This window comes from Anas platyrhynchos, chromosome 19 (assembly GCF_047663525.1).
Source record: "Anas platyrhynchos isolate ZD024472 breed Pekin duck chromosome 19, IASCAAS_PekinDuck_T2T, whole genome shotgun sequence".
Lineage (NCBI taxonomy): Eukaryota > Metazoa > Chordata > Aves > Anseriformes > Anatidae > Anas > Anas platyrhynchos.
The window spans coordinates 8,175,522-8,192,803 of NC_092605.1; the positions used below are offsets into that span (position 1 = coordinate 8,175,522).

The following is a 17,282-nucleotide window of genomic DNA, read 5'->3' on the forward strand; positions in this document are numbered from 1 at the left end:
GCTGTCTTAATCCGTGTCTGACACGGCCATAACATGATGTACTGAAAGCAGGAAATACAGCCGTGTTTTGTCCTGTACCAGTGTGTTACAAGCTGTTAAAATAAGGACTTGAAAATTAGGGGCAAACTGTTCTGTTCCCTTCTATGACTCCACCAAGGCGATGCTTTCGCCCTGAATATGTTTTATTATTACCTGCTTGCCTCAAAAAATAAATCTGGCCACTAAAATTTAGTGTCATTATCCTGTCCTTTTGGTGCAATTATTTCTCTAGGAAGGCTGAATTTGTGGTAGCTATTAAGTAGTGAATCAGCTACAGTACTTTCTTACACAAAGCATGTGTCTTAAAGTTAGTCAGGAAAGGCCTGTTGTCTGATCCGAAACTAGTCCTTACAAGTAGTTCTTTAACGTGTTGAGAAATCGTGTCTAAATCTGGTTTCTCTCGTGGCACTTAGCCAGTCACATTCATATAACCAGTTAGCTAGTTAATCTAGTAACTTCATAATTAGATTTAGGTACCTGATTGATATTCCCTGCCATTACGCCTGCAACATCCTTTTCCTGCTCCGAAGGCCTGAGATATAATCCTACCAGTATAGCAGGGCGAGGAATGTACGCCCACTCAGATTCCTCTTTGTTCATAATGCTTCTCCCTTTACAGTCTGGGAAATCTTATTAACCACCTCTATTTCATTTAACCAAATAGCCGTATAACCTGAAAAGCTTCGTTAAGACTCCTAAAGGCATTTGGAGTTTATTGATAAGGTGAAGGCATTATCAATGCATCATTTAATGTTTAAGTCAGTCGTAGTAGGTGTCTTGCCTCTCTTCTGTAGCAATAATCTTAACGAGATAGACACAGCAGAGGAGAGCAGTATGTTTTAAAATGTTTCTATTATTGTTCATATTCCCGATACGCCTTCTCTTATGGAAGCTCCAGCACTGCATCGTTAGAAGGAGTGTAAATAAATGAATAAGTGGGTGAAATGTTTAAGGAATGCTGTGAGGGGTGATAAAAATTTAATCCCAAAGGACACAGGCTGAAAGTGCAAACCGGTATTTTCAGAAAATAAGGAATGCAGCATGCTAGAAATGGAGGGAATATGGGTCTTGTGGAGGTTATGCAAGGTCAGTCACTCCCCACCACGTGAAATTTCCTGGGTTTCATTCCTTCACGTTACAAAGTCTGGTTACACAACTCAAAGCCCAGTCATTTATCCTGTTTCAGGCAATATTCCCATGGAAATTAGTTTGAACCATCGTCAGCCAATCCCTTATTACTAATAACAGCTAAGTTAACATGCAATTGCCTGGGAGCAGCACGGGGCTGATGTGTACACAAAAAGACTCAAAATGCCTCTGGGCCTTTCTGTAGCTGGGCGCAAGCCCGTGGAATTCAGCCGGCAGGGACTCGCTCTGTTCCCTGTCGTTTGCATCCCAGAGAGTCCTAATAAAAGTGGAGCGGACATTGCTTCTTACTGTCCAGCAGGTCTCATCTTCACAGCTTTTGTACGAAGGAGAAGGGGTTGTTAGGAGTTCTCAGCAAGACAGGGCATGCATTCATTGAGGTTGTGGCTGCTAAGCAGTAAGCATATTAAGGAATGTGAAAGAAGGGATGAGATTTTGAGTTCAGATATAAGGAAGATCTTCCAGAGTCGTTCCCTAATAAATCAGCTCCGTCTGACTCAGTGGAATTTTTTCTGTTCCACTGGCTAAATTGAAATAAATGTGCTCTTCCTAAACATCTAAAGTCATGAAAAAGCTCCCAGATGATAATGTTTCCAGATAAAATAAGCAGGATAGCTGACAGGCAGTTAGTAGGACAGAGTTGCGCCCTGCAGGCATGCGATTCTGGTTTACACACACTTCTTATTAGGCACAGTTATATGCACTTAACTAGGTGTCACAATTCGCTCTTTCCTTTGTCAGTCTAGGGAGCAATACCTGGTGGTGGGGCTGGCTCTCAGCTGGTTTGAATTCCTTCGCTCTAAGAACCAAAGCAGTTGTGACATCCCAGTTGGGTCCTCCAGACATACGGGAACGTGCTCCTCTGGGTGTATTTTTGAAAGCTCAACCTGGGGAAATGATGCACATGCATCTCTGGAGATCCTCAAGCCCTTCGTAAAGTCAGGGTACATACTAATTATCCCAACATGCAGACAGAAATATTCAGGCTCAAAGTGCTACACAAAAGCTCATGCAGAGGGTCAGTGTCAGAAGGCAGCGCAGAGCTCTGTGCTTCCAGGGGGATGCCCTTATTCCCCCGTGCTGCTGCCTTTGCCCTTTGTGGTACTTTTCCACCATCGACAAGACTGGGAACAGAGCAAAACGTGCCTGGACTGATCTGTGTTCAGAGAGATGATGTTAATGTAAGAAACCTAAAAGACATTAAACTCTTGCGCAGAGATGTTCATCCAGGATGAAGCTGGCCTTAGCTTACAGTAGTTTAGCGCAGTATAGATGAGGGTGTCACTTCTATACCATTATTCGATTTTTCTGAGCTTTCCCATGTGTCACAGCGTGGAAGAGCCTTAAATGAACTTGTAGCCTGGAGCCCTTTGTGATTTGGTGTCACAAACAGACAGAAATGTGTTTTTTTCCTGTCTTCCGAAGTGACTGATGGGGAAATTGAATTGCAGGCTGGGAGCTGGCCAGGGACACCAGCTGCCAGCGCCTGGGCTCCAGCAGCTGACATCAGAGCCCGGATACCAATGACATTAACAGCTACGTAGGCAAGCGTTACCAAACAGGACTAAGTTCTGATTCATAAAATACGTGAATCAGGATGAGCACGTGGAAAGCACCCACAGCCTCTCCTGCGAAGCCCATAACTGTGCAGCGCTTCCTGCGTGCTTCCCTCACCTGTGAGCAGGGCAGTGCTAAAGCCAAGGTGGGCAGTTGGGAGGCTGCTGGCACTGCGATAATTAAATCATGAGGAGAGCTAACAGCATCAAATCCAACACTCGTTTCAGCGCAGGAAACGGGTTACCAACATGCAGGATGCTTGTAACACAGCACAGCCTTCTTGGGGGAGCGTGGGGAGAGAGGGGTCGCTCTTTGGGGCCCTCCCAAAATGATTTTGTCCCTGAGACCTCAGGAGGTGGCACAGGAAAACCAAAGTGCCTCAAGGAACACGGCCCCCTCCCCTTCTCTTTTTTTCAGCATAAAGGGAAAAGTCACTTGGATGATAACATATTTTTCGGGGTATTTTACTATCGGTGAGGCTGCTGCCATGCACGTGGTACAGGAAGCTGGGACTGCAATCAAAGGAGGCTTTACTGGGCTTTGGGGAATGCTTTACTTTCCTAAAGTGCCTTTGGAAGTGCTACTCATGCCCATCTGCCACTGCCTAGCAGCCTTCTGGTACTAGCCTCGCAGGGAAGCTCCTGGTACCAGTCGAATCTCGAAGTGCCTTAAAGGACTGCCTGGAACTCATCTAGTCATTAACGACACTTTTCAGTCCTTAGAAAAAACACCAGCGTTGACTAAGAGGCATTGCTAACGCAGAGCTGAGTACGTTTCCCATAAAAATAAAAACAAAGCCGTTTACTATCCCTCCTTCAAATCAGTCTGACAGCACAAACACCCTCAGCTGCTTTAACAAGCCCTGAATGAGCTACTGAGCTGTTCGCTAGCTAGATGCTTTGTCTTTATTTGTCTGTAAAATACTGTGATTTTTTTTTTCCCTTTTATAATACCAGGGGATTAATAAGAAACAATTGCTGGTTGTTAAAGCATTCCACAAACTTAGCTCCTTTCACTGACTGCACCAGTACTCGGCCCCTCCAACGGGGGCTCCCTCAGGACGAGCCTTCTCTGTGGGTGCTGCTCTGCTGGTACAGAAGAGCTCACTTCTGTATTGCCTATTGCCAAGCCTCAAGGAAAATGTGACGTATTACGAGGCACTTCCCCACCAAAATAACCACCAGCACAGCTATTCCAGGGTTTATTTTTTAAATCACGCTCCTAAGTGTAATAGCTAAAGCAGCTCAATCCGTCCCTGGATCGGGCCTCTGCTGGCAGCCTCCATCCAAGCATCTCTGAGAAAACACTTGAGAAACACGAGCCTCGTGACGCTGCTCGCAGGCCACGGAACTGCTGCTTATCTCCTCTGATCAGCACAATTCTTTGCATGAATTCCGCCGCCGTATCCAAGGCGATCTCATTATTTGCTGTACACGCTCGATCTGCTCGCTGATTTCTTTTTCCTTGTCACAGGGGAGGAACCTTCCTGTGCTCCACAGGCGTGCCTGTGGCTGGGGATGAAAGAAAGCCAGCAAGATGCATCAAAATGTCCCCCACTTGCTGCAGCAGCAGCCTGAATGGGAGCATGGTGCAGACAGATGTCCCTTACAGCTGAACCGCCCGTGTCACCGGCCCCAGCATCTTCCACGTCCTACAGAGCATGGGTCCGGCTGAGCAGAAGCATCTGGGGAGCTGCTCTGCCCCTCCTCACGTGGCTGCAGCACGGATCTGTCTCGGCCTTGAGAACCCACTGGCTGCCTCGCCGCCCTGGAATTAATTTTGGCTAATGCGCCGCGTGATGGGAAGCCACGTTTGCAGCCTCTCTGCTAGACGGGAACGAGCAGAGATCGATGGCATCCTCTGCCCCTGGCTAAGCAAACTGGGAGCAGAGCTGTGCTGAAGGGACACCCGGCCTCGGCTCTGTAGGGATGAGAGATGAAATATTTAACGCCTCACGGCTCCTGCAGCTGTCAGCGTGGGGAAGGGGGAGCAGGAGCAGAGAGGGAAGGGGTGGAATTGCCTTCTGGGCACAGCACTGGCTCCACAACCCCTGTGCAAGTGGGATGAGGAGATTTTGGGAGGGCAGCTTCCAAACGGCATCCTCAAAATAACTTGGTTTCATGAAGGGAACGGTCTCCAGCACAGGAAGCCTGTTTGCAGCCGTGGTTTCAAGCTGGTAGCTACAGACTGACGCGTGGCCACTGAGTAGGTCAGATTAGCTAATGAACAGCTGCTCGTTTTATTTGCTTTTGAGCAATAAAATTTAGTTGAGACTCAGAAATGAGTCTCAATGAAAGGAGCCCCAGGGCAGAGCCTGGAAACACAGCCCAACATCCTACTGTGTGTACACTGCAAGCCAGGAGCTCTGCAGGAGCCTGCCCTGAAACCGGGGCTGGCAAATCCCCATTTTGTATCCCAATCCACAGAAGAGGACACTTTTAGGGCAGCCGTGTGCCTTCCCTCCTCGCTGTGACCCCATCCAGCGTGGGCAGCGACACGTGGAGAACTACAGGAGACTGCAAAACCCCATCAGCACGGGGATGGAAGCTGCACCACCACGGCACGGCTCAAACCGGCCCAGGAGGAGGTTTTAAACACAGGCAAGCAAACTGCTGAAATAAAACCACCCAGCCCACCACGGCTGCTGCACCGTGCCATGGGAACGATGCTGTGCATACGATCAGATTTAGGACGCAAGCAGCCTGAGGGTCTTTTTACATTTGGCTTGAAAAGGCTAAAAATAGCACCCAAATCACACTTTTTTTTTTTCTTCTTTGCTTTGCCACCTCCTCCCCCTGTCCCTGTTCCATGCAAAGCAGGATTTGGGATCCGAGGCCCGGTAATTAGACTCCAGCCCAGCAACTGCGAGAGGAACAGCTGGAAGTGTTATTTTTGCAGGTTATTAATTGACTCCATAGGAGAAAAAAAAGAAAAAGAGCCCAGCAAACCCAGAGCCAGCAAGCCACAGCCCATAGCCACATGACAAGGTCTTAACGACATAAAAAAGATAAAATAAAAGAGCGAGCCCAGTATCCTAAAGCCGATTAGTTATAGCAATTTCTCCGAAGCTAAATATAGAAAAAAAATCCTCCCCCATCTTCAGCTCTGTTGGCAGAGATCAGAAAGCATGAGGAAGGAGATAGAGATAAATTTCATTTTTCACTTAACTTCCTTATCGGCTGCAGAGGAAAACTGCTGCTTTGGTGATGCTCCCAGCTCCAAAAAGCAGATTTCTGGGCCAGTTACAGCCCTTACCCGGAGCACGGGCAGCTGTGGAGCTGTTTTGAGCCCTGCCATCACGGGTAGGGGCGCAAAGCAGGGACCCTCCTGTGGCAGCATTAACGTAGCCCCCATCTGGACACTGAGAGCCAGCAAGGTCCTGTCCCCAGTGCTGCTGTAGCCTCTTTCACCAAGACTCAGGTTGAACTAAAAATCAGCCACCACTGTAGAGCCGAGGCGAGGCGGCACCTCTTGCAGGTCACGCACGAGCTGTCCCTGAGCTGTATGGAGAGGATGGTGAGGAACATCATGCCCAAGCATCTCCTGTGATGACAGAGAAGTGGCAGCAGGTCCTGCTGCCCCAACACCACCCAGAACCCAGACAAGCGGGCAGCGAGCACGCTGCCAGGAGCTGCATGTCCCCAAGTCCCCACTCAGGGGCTCGCACATTGCTCATGTACCCGGTGCCCTGGCAGGACCACATCTCCCCAGGCGTTTCCCTAGTGAGGCTCGGTACGTGCCACCTGGGCTGCCATCACGCCTCTCCACAAGCTCCGAAGTGGTGCTTGCACAAGGACAGATGGCGCTTTGGGGGCAGCAGAAGGAAAGGAGACTTCTCCAAAGGTGTTGGAGCCGCAGGTGAGCTCCCTGCGAGCAGCCTGGGCTGGGCCCTGCCCCTCTGCAGAAGCTCCTGCCTGCCCCAGGACGGGGACTGGAGAGCAAAGCTCCCGGAGCTGGCTGAAGGATGGGGACGTTCCCTTCCCAGCTGCTCCAGCCTTGCCCACACAGCCGGTGGGATGGATCCGTGCAGCTAATGATGCGACGTGATTAGTAAACAAATGATGTGCTCGCACCGGGAGGAAAAAGAGAGGAAGGGAGGAGGAAGGCAAGGGAACAAGGCACATAGAGGATAGGAGCATGCAGCAGGGAGCTCTTTAAAAATCTGCTGAGGAAGGCACTTGCACAGCACATGGTTTGGTCAGATCAATGAAGCTGCAGAGCGGCTTGCTGCTGGCAGGCACACAAATCCACTTTCTAATGAAATTTACAGCAAGTGGAATTTAGGTCACTACTCGGAAGCATTCAGTTTATTCCAGGCAGCTTTTTAAATATTTAAGGAATAGCTGTCAAATTAAGCCTGAGCACCTCTGGCTGGAAGGTCCAACTTGGAGCCACTGCCACTTTCATAGCTAGAGCTTAAAAACAACATTTTGTAAAGCTTCCTTCAGTTGCCCTCTGCCATTATCACGGCACGGTGACTGACACCAGGCTGGCTCCTACCACCCAGCAGTGCTCGTGCTGCACCCAGCTCTGCTCCCCAGAGCTCAGCCTGGCCTCGACCCCCAAGATGAGACCTGGGTGGGCAACGAGCCCTCCCTGCAGCTCATTCTCTCCCTCCTTAAGTGCTGCTGAGGGAAGAGCAGTGCTGCAGCCAGACCCAGAGACTGAGAACAGCTCTCCAGGGAGCAGCTGGAAGCAAGCTCTTAGCAGAGGGGGTCCTTAGCTAAGGGCTGAGTGATGCTCAGTGGGAAGGAGCCGGCCTGGAGCTGTGCTTGCTAACACTCCCCCGATGTGTCCTAAGAGAGCGGCCGAGGCTCCCTGATGGGCGATGGAGGGAGGAGAGGTGGGAACCAGGCGGTGCTGTGGCTGCTTGAGCAGCAGAAGCAACCCCAGCCCTTGCTCTCCACGCACTCAATTCCTTTGAGTTTCTTTTTCTGAGATGCAAAGTTCAGCAGTTTGCATAACATACTGATAGCATTGACTGATTCCTGTCCCAGCTCAAGGTCCAGCTCCCCAGGCACAGACCTCTTGCATTTTCCTACGTGCACACAGGCAGGAGGCAAGGTGGGAGCTGCTCCCCTTCCCTGGGGCCCAGCTTTCCTCCTCCAGCACAGGCTGTCTGGAGCAGAGGTAGAGCACAAGTGCCTGTACAGACACCTCTTCCTCTTTTTGACTGATTTGGTGCTTGTGCACATAAATACCCATTTCACGCTCAGCCGCCGGAGGCTTTGCTTGGCTGGCTGACGGCGCTGGCTGCTGCCCTGCCGCTGGCTTTGCACCAGGACCTGGCCCTGAAGATGCAGCCGGTCCCTGTCCCACCTCACAGCACCCCTGCTGGGCTCCAGGCTAGGTCAAGCATGCAGGAATGTGGCTGCCGGCACTGCTGTTGTATGGCTCCACGTTTTGGGGAAGCAGCGGTCACGTCCCTCTGCCCCGTGATGGCCAAGGCTGCGCACAGGGAGGGCTGCAGTTGCATTTGCCCTCCGGTCAATCCCCAGGGGTGCCGTTCACCCAGGCTGTGGTGTTGGCTCTATGTGGGAGAAAAACATCCTGAGACAGGAAAACCTCCCACTGGCACAGCACACAGCAAAACAAAGGCAGGCAGCAGGTGCCTCGCTGCCCTTCACACCCATTGCCCTCACACATTTTTATGACAGCTTGGCCAAGCACAGATTTTCTATCCCACAGGGGATCCCAGCACTGAAAAATTCAAGTCAGGCCAAATTCAGGTTTCTTTTTTTTTCCTCTGGAAACTTTAAAGAAGGAAGAAGCTGTAGTTCTAGAGCACTGGGATCAGGATCGGGCTCACAGCCAGCTTTGCTGAGGGCAGCCTGGCAGCACATGCCCCTTCTCCAAGACTGATTTTCCTCCTTTTTCCATTTCACAGATCCCAACCAGCTCCCACTAGTCTGAAAAGACAATGAACGTGGCAGCTCTGGCCCAGGAGGTCATACAGACAAGCACAAATCTCATCAGGCCACGCTGGAGGGTGGCAGAGCTGTTGTGGCACCATCAGCTATCGCCGGTGTCTGCGAGAAGGTACTGACTGCCTTTACTGCACCTGCAACCAGATCTTTCCAGTAGAGACAGACCACGAGCTGACTCCAGGACTGCCACGGTTCAGCAAACCCAGCAGTGACACACTCTGACCCCGCTGCAGGAGCTCAGCCTGCCCAGATCACCGCACCTTGCCTGCACAATGTCAGCTCCCTCTGCTTCTCCCAGTACTTTCCAAGCCCAAGGAGATCCTGGAGACATGAAATCACCAAGGATGCTGTCCCTGCAGAGCTACACCTGGAAGGCATCATTCCTATTTCTTGTCCGCACACAAAACACCGTCCATGGTGTTGCTGGCACCCCAGCGGAGCCAGCCACAGCAGGGACATGGTTATACCCCGTGTTCTTTCACTCACACTGATATTTCAGCTGTATTGCTGTTGGGAGGAGCAGCTGGCTTTTGTAGGATTTGGCCCAGCACCTCCCCACAGTCATTTGGCATTCCCTGCTGTCACAGGGGTGAGCCAGAGCAGCCAGAGAAGGAACAGCACCTCGCTGAGCACCGGGTTAGAAACAATTTCCCTTTTGGACGAGCCCGGTGCTAATCCCGTTGGGGGTTTACACATTTACCCCACCAGTGGGCAAAACTTCTGGGAAAACAGGACAGGGTTAAAACATATCCGTGTGATCCCAACGCTTCACAACCAGGGTGTTCACATGCTCTGCCTTGGCATTACATTCTCAATTGCTATTTAAAAGGCTCACAGCAGCTGCAGGCTGTAGGACAACCCCATGGGTGTCTGACAAGCAAAACTGGGTGCATCCTCCTTCCCAGGGCACGAGAGGCTCCGGAGAGGGGACACAGGGAGGCAACACTCACTGCTCCCGACAGACGTAAGCCACCTTCACAATGCAGTTGGAGTCACTTCAGCCGATGAACAAGGAAGATGCTTCAGCATGATGAGCAGTTTCCAGAGCCCCAAAGGCAGAACTGACTCATTCCCCCCCAAGTCAGTTGAGCTTCCCTCAAATGACGGCTGCTTGCAATCTCTAATCCACTTTCCATGTCAGCAGCAGAGGCCTCAGCAAACCGAGCATGGAAGCTGTGCCCTGCCTGTTAGTCAGCCCCAGGAGGATTTCACCAGAGCAGCACTGCCAGGGTCACTAACCGGCTCAGCTCTGCCCTCAGAAAAACCTGGGTAAGCTGGGAACCACACGTGGCAGTCGTGCACATGACTGTGACACAGCGTCTCCCAGCAGAAGCTGGGAAAAAGCATTTAAAAAAAAAAAAAAAAAAAAGGGAACAGAGTGACCAACTCCCTGCTGACCTACTCTGAATTCAAATCTCCAGAGTACGCATTATCATTATTTTTTGCAGAAGGCACGAGGTCAAATAGATGTAAAGTTTCCTTAAAAACAAAGCAAAAGCAGAAAAGGCACTGCAGGACTGCCCTGCCTCCAGGCGCTGCCGATTCCTCACCATCCGCAGGGGCATTCCTGTTAGCCCAGTGAGCACCAACGCGTTTCCACCACATCCCCATTGCTCCCCAGCAAGCCTCCACCCCAAAGCAGAGCTGGCAGCAGTAGGCAAAGGAACTGCTTCCCTCTCAGATGCAAAAAGTGAGCTTTAAGTGTCCCCAGACCCCATCCAGTACCAGCAGAGAGGAGCACACACTCAAGCTGCAGCAATCCAGTATTCTGAGATGGCCATCACTCCTCCTGACACCTCTTTTCAAGCTCTCACTGCTCTAGCAAAGGCAGCACTGCTCAAGAACAGGGCCAGGCTTGGCTCTGCTCAGGAATTTGTCCCGAACATGACACTTAGAGGCAAAATTTAGCAATGAAGAAGTTCTTTACTTGGCCACGGAGCAGTGTGGCTGCTGCGGCACCAGGAAGAGGCTCCACCTGTCAGCTCAGCAGCCAGCGTGGTTTCACAACACACCAGCCTCAGGCTTGGCTTGGCCTGGGAATCTTGCAGATTCAGTGGAAATTCCCCCTACGAAAAGAATCCTAGAAGCTGGGCTCTTTGAAATACAAATACAAAATTACTGTTTGCTTAGCAAGGGCAGATTTTACGACTCAGATGAAAGGGAAGGGAACGTGGTGCTGTACCAACGCAGAGCAGAGCTGCCTCTCCCGGGGCGCACGCGTGCATTGCCTGAGAGCACAAGAGGATGCACGACGGCCAGGGCTGAGCATCACATGGGCTTCACGGCGAGTGCAGCTGATGGGTTACATAAAGCAGATGTAACCTGGGCTGCTGCCAACACAAAGAGCAGAGTTCTTCAGCTGGAACATAATCCTGCCACAGCCTCGCTGCTCGCGCATCCGATTAAAGGAAGTCTCCCAGTTTCAGGGAAATGCCACCGTTCTGCAGCCCTTCACACCCTCTAGTGGAAATCAGAGCTTGGCACACCAAGATGCTCAGATTCTTTCAGGAATACGTTAGTGACTGTCAAGATTGAATTACCCCCACAGATCCCTGAAGCACCACACCTAGAGAACACCATGCACCCCCAGCGTGACTGCCCTGGGCACAGGTGTCAGCACAGGAGAAGGTTTTATGTGCCTACCTGTCTATGTGCATGCTTCCAGGGAGTTAAAAACCTTTTTGCTTTGTTCGCACATACTAGCAGGCATTAAATACGAAGACAGCCAGCTTGGAGAACTGGATTTTATTAACGTTTACCATCTACTTAGACAAAATTACCTTCTATAACCTGAAGAGACCACGCGGATATAACCAAAGGGAACTGCAAGGGCAGCACTCCCACCGTCACACAGAGACCTTCAGTTCAGCCACCTGTAAAGAAACAACCAGGACATTGAAGCAGAACAAGCACACAGCAGGGAAAGCTGCACACAGCAGTCAGAGCTGTTCAGTGCACATGCCAGGGCACCAGACCCAAAAAGTGCCACCAACAGCTAGGGATCCCTCCCACAAATGGTTACACTGCACATTAATTGAAATGAGAAAATGCTTTATCCTTTAAAAGTTAGTTGACAGGAAAGTCCTCAGTCAGAGGACTTTTAAAAAGGAATATTTTTCAAGCTTAGAAGATTTATTTATTACTCATATCCAACTTACCCTCCTTTATTAGAAACCTGTCAAGTTTTAAATATAGCTATGTATTTATATATTGTTTGATTTAATGGATAAGTACAGCTCAATTTCCCAGTGCAGTAAAGATCAGGATATTTGCAATCACCCTATACGGGTCTCCATGCACTTTGACAGCCCATGTGGCAGAAAATACCAGTCTGTAACCCAGGAAGAGTGTGACATTAGTGAAAGGAAAGGGAAAAGCTTGTGTCAGTAATAATGAACAGTCAGTCTGCAGGAGTACAAAAGTGAAATGCTTTTTAACTGCAGTCTGACACCGTCAGACAGCTCTGTCCAGGTGAGTTCAGTGTTAGAAGACGAAGCAGACAGGGAGGATTGGCTGCAGATCCAAAGCACACAGCTTTGCCTCCAGCAAGCGGAGAGCACAGCTGAGCTCCTTTACCTCGGCCTGGGACAGGGCGCAGCCCCAGCAGCCTCTGTGGTGAGCAGGAACACCTACACAAGGAGCAGCGAGTGTTAAGCACAGCATTTCGGGGCACACCGCAAAGCTGTCATTTCTAAGCTTCAGATGAGAGCCTGGCACAAAAGCCCGGGAGCCAACCAACCCCCCTCCCTCCCCCAGGTGCCACTGGAAAGCCCAACATCTTTCAGCCACTGCGCAGCTGAACCCAAGCATGATTGTCACAGTTGACTGAAGTCATTCAAAGGGCAGGAAATTCACCTTACACAGTCCAAAGGATCAAAAAGGGGGGTGTTAAACTGCATCACCTCTGCAGCTTTACCTAAGGTACAGCACTCACTGTTAGGTGAGGCCTGCAGGAAGAAGCAATACCTTCTGCTTCCTGATAAGAGTCGATACAGGTGAGGAAAAAACATTAAGCTCTCATGCCCATCTGCTGAACACTGCACTAGGGAGCGCTCTGTTACACCTGCACGTGCCTTGCAAGCCTAAAGAGAGCTGCAGGTAGCCTGGCAGACTGTTAAAAGAGATGCAGTGAACCCAGGTTACTCCAAACACGTGCTCCTACTTACCCTGATGAAACAAACACTCTGCCACCGACGCCTGCCTTTTAAAACGGCAGTGCTTTTATCAGCTCAGAAGCTTACACAGGCTTTGGTTTCAACCCTGCTGCAGAAGAGGGCCTGACAAGCTGGACCTCTAAGCAAGACCTTCCCCAGGCACGGCCAGCCATGGCAGCTGCTCACACACGGGGCTGCTGGCAACTGGGCAGGATTTAACTGGAAAGCCTCCCAGTCTAGATCCCTGTTCAGCTCACTTACTGGAGAGTGGAGAACCAGACTTTTATTATCTCAGAACTGTGCTGTACTCAGCCTTCCCTGCTGCCGGCCAGTTTTAGATACGAAAGCTATACTCTAAGCCTCCTTGTGTTACCAGGCAAGCTTCAAATGAAAGCCCAGAGGCTTCCCTGTTGGTCTTACACAAACAACTCCCAGCTCTAGCTAGTACACAGCAAGCTCAAAGGAACCCCTTGAGACTGCTCCTTGCCTCAGTAAAACAAAACAACCCCAAACTGACTGGCACAAAACATCCCGCAATGTTTTTTGAACAAAGAACATTACCCAGGCAGGGCGTTAGCTAAAGCTATGGACCACTGCCGTGCACAGATCCATCTTCTCTGTATCAGCCCCACTGAAACACCTGAGAAAAGCAGCACACCACCCCCCAGCTGCCTTTAAAATCCTTCCCCGTAGCATTTTAACCTTGAAAAATGCCGAAAGTGTTTTAGTGCTGAGCACCTGATGGACACCAAAAACCAAACAAGAGAAGCGCCTTGCTTTCTCTTGGAAAAGTATTTTTTTTTCCAGAAGCCCAGACCGCTTTGGGGCCAGGGTCACAACCCAGGCCTGTGAGGACGCATGGCTGCCTTAGCTGGGACCTCAGCTGCACTCCTCGGTTGAAGGATAAAAGTCAAACTAAAGAGAAGCTCAGATGTAACAGGAGAGCAAAGTACACAGCTTCCAGCAGAACCTCACAGGCTGTTCGAGTATAGAACCCCGCCTGCCAGCGTTCCCTGCTACCTGGGAACTAAAGCTCGGGAACTAGATAAATCAATAACTCATTCCTGCGATAAATCAAGGGAAAAATAAAATATCAGCAGTGTGTCTAAATTCTACCTTCCATGTCTGTAAAACTTGCCTGTGAAGGAAGCGCAACGCCACTTAGCTCTACGATTTGATTCTTAACCCAGGATGGTACAGGATAAAGAAAGGAATCCAGCGGCCATATAGGGACATCCCCCCGGCCGAGGGCAGGCTCGCACTGTGTGCAGTATCATACATGACCACCAAAATGCTGCATGGATGCTCACACCTGTTACTGCACGGGAGGAACCCCGGCGGGGAGCCCGCGGGGGGTTGATCTGGGGCACGGGGCAGGCCGGCAGGCACGGGCTGAGAGGCAGCCGCCAGCGGTCGGCCCCAAGCCCCACCACACCAACCCGCAGACCCCAGCCCACCTGTGGACAGCACGGGCCTGAATCCCGCTCACCTGAGGGACACGGGCATCCCACGCAGACTCAGAGACCTTCGATCACAACTCGAGGCTGTGGCTCCTCAGGAGCTGCCCCCCAGCACGGATCCTGCAACACACAGAGCTCAGGGAGAAGCTGCCTGAGCCCCCACCCCTTCCAGCCCCCCACTCTCTGACCCCCAGCCTCAACATAATCCCTCATCTTTCCCCCAGCCCCCACTGCCATCCCCAAACCCCAATGACCCCCCCAGCTCTGCATACCCTGAACCCCAACCCCCCACATAGCCCCCAAGCCCTCCCCCATCTTCCCCCCACCCCCAGTTCTCCATAACCAACCCCCAGCCCCAGTACGACCCCCCCAGCCCTGCCACAGCCCCCATATGCCCCCAGCCCACCAACTGCTGATCCCAGACCTCCTATATAAGCCTCCCAGCCCCCCCCAAAGCACCCCCCGCCTCCACCTCCCTCTCAGTCTCCCGTAACCAGCCCCCAGCCCGACCCCCTCAGGCCCCATAAACCACCCCCAGACCCCCACAACCTCACTCCCAGACCCAGGACAACCCCCCTCCACCGCCTACCTCCCCCTCAGCCCCCCATAAATCACCCCCAGCCCCCCAGAACCTAACCCCCAGCCCCAGTATAACCCCCCCAGGCCCCCACCTCCCCCTCAGCACCCCCCCATAACCAGCCCCCATCACCAGTACGACCCCCTCAGGCCCCATAACCACCCTCAGCGCCCCATGACCACCCCCAGGCCCTATAAACCCCCCCCCCGCCCCCTCCACCACGCGGCCCCCCTCCCCACCGGAAGCAGGAAGAGCAGCGAGACGAGGAGGAGCCCAGAGCGCCTCGGGGGAGCACTTCCGGCCTCCAAGGCCTGCCTTCAAGGGGCGGCTTCCTGCAAACGGCCCGGCGTTGCCATGGCAACGCGCGGCGCCGCCAGGCCCGAGCTAGGCCCCAGCCAGGAAAATCGCACGGAGAACAGGAAATGCGACGTGGTCCAGAAAATAAAACAAAAATAAAAGGTGTATTCTAGGAAAGCACCCGTTTTCAGTCTTGTTTTTTTCCAAAAAACAGGCACATAAGCATTAAATCTCTCTGTATGGAGTGTTTGGAGGCTGGATTTGCTCGGAGCTGGGGTTGGAGTTAATGTGGAGTAAATCAGTATTTAGCTCTAATTTGCTCTTTATGGTTTCCGACGCCCCCTATTCACGGTGAATTGTGCTCCGCTTTCAGTGGCTTTGACAGCTCCGCTCATGGCTAAGTGAGAGGCTTTTCAGCATGAATGAAGGTATCTCAGTCATGTAATTTAATCACAGATTTCCCTCCAAGACATCTCGGTACAAACAGCCCAACAGAAGGAAAACACCACAACAAGCATGCAAGGGCTTTCTCCCCGATGACTGATTAAAAATGAATAAGCGCTTAGTTTTATTTCTGCAATAACACATTTTAGCAGACCTTTTATAAAATATAGACACAGATCTAAATGATGCATGTTGGACCTGGGTGGAAGGAGCAGCTTGCAAAGCCGAGCTCCACACTGCTCACAAACCCTCGCCTTCAGGTTGCTGCAGAGCCCTGGCAGCCTGACCCGACCCGCTGACAGAGCAGGGAAATCAACCTTTAGGCTCTCGTTAGTGGCCCTATATCCCGTGCCATGCTGTCTGTACGCTCACAGAGCTGCTCTGTGCAATAAACTGTTCATCCGCTCATGTCTTTCTTCTGGTGTTTGTAAATACATGCTCAGACTGCTTCACAAGTACCAAGAAAAGTCTTTTCTGTCCTTGTGAAATGAGAGCCCTTGTTTTGGACACACACAATTGCCACGCAAAAGGACAAATGGAAACATGAATATCCACAGATTTGGGGAGCTCGGTTTGCATAGCCTGCGTCCCCTTTTTCAGGGTGCCAAGCCCTTACCTTCTGCCCTTTGAACAGTGGTCACAAGCCCAGGGATGTTGACCTCTCTCCCCACATGGCCCAGCTTTTCATCTGTTGCTTGTTTAGTATGGGGTGAGGCAATGCTCAGTGTTGTTTTTTTTTTTTTTTTTTTTTATTCTTCCTTCCACTCAGAGTACAACTCTGTAACAATACCAGAAGGTGTCCAGAGTGTGGTGGAAGAGGTGGACAGCAGGCAGGCTGTCAGAGGCCGGACCCCAAACCTCTCTGTCCCTCTGTGCGGTGGCTGTGCTGGGCAGGCTGGCAGCCCGGCACCCTCATAGCAGAAAGGGGCTTCTCCAACCACGTCAAAGGGTCTCTGAGCTCCCCACAACCTGCTTAACATTGTGGGACTGAGTACACCCTGATACACATGCAGTGGTGCGGACGGATGTGAAGACAGAAAAAATGGGAGTCAGTTTGGCAGATTTCATTTTAATTATTTAAAAATGCAACTTGGCCTTTCAGAAGGGACAAGCACCTTGGCACTGGGAGGATGCAGCTGGACACCCTGTTCCAGACAGGCACCTCCTTCCCTCTCCATCCTGCATCAGGACAGCACAGGGGCACATGTGTGCAGAACTTGAGAGCAGAGGCACACCACCTCCTTTTCTTTCCTCTTACTCTTAACACTGCTGAATAAGGCACAGTGCCACCCAGCTCTGACCGACAGCTCCCACGCCCCCGTACTTTCATTTTTCCTCGATATAATACTGCCAGGGTTGCAGCCAGCTTTAAATGTTATACATCTCATTTGTACAGCTGAACCCGTGCTGTCTGGGTCTGAAAACAAACTATTTTTTTTTTTTTTTTCCTTTTGGTAAAAGAAAGCATTACCTTTCTGAGATTTACACACTAGATCAAGCATAAACCTGAATTATCTTCTTCTCCTTTTTTTTTCCAGGGAGTAGATAATAAGTAGATCTATCTATCCATCTGCTCTGTTACACGCCGCCCAGCTTGGCAGCATTTCTGTTGCTATTAAACCGCGTTCATCCCCCTTGACATTTAAAGGGCCGTTATATGATTACTGTCACAGTCTCATAC

General features: G+C 51.1%; 1 long non-coding RNA gene and 1 other non-coding gene across 7 annotated transcripts; both read right to left on the minus strand.

Moving 5' to 3' along the window:
- Positions 1-872: 872 nt before the first annotated feature.
- On the minus strand, positions 873-15,226 carry LOC101789477 (uncharacterized). Of its 6 annotated transcripts, none has more exons than XR_005260079.2 (6): positions 14,313-14,626; positions 12,246-12,298; positions 11,450-11,542; positions 10,852-10,999; positions 10,395-10,763; positions 873-4,662 (listed from the first exon to the last, which is right to left on the minus strand). It is a non-coding gene; the product is annotated as an uncharacterized lncRNA (long non-coding RNA). The 6 variants fall into 6 exon arrangements; XR_005260080.2 differs by having other exon boundaries at positions 10,395-10,735; positions 14,313-14,625; XR_003501189.3 differs by lacking the exon at positions 10,395-10,763 and having other exon boundaries at positions 10,789-10,999; positions 14,313-14,612.
- On the minus strand, positions 14,083-14,252 carry LOC113845570 (small Cajal body-specific RNA 16). The gene has a single exon (XR_003501268.3). It is a non-coding gene; the product is annotated as a small Cajal body-specific RNA 16 (non-coding RNA).
- Positions 15,227-17,282: the final 2,056 nt, after the last annotated feature.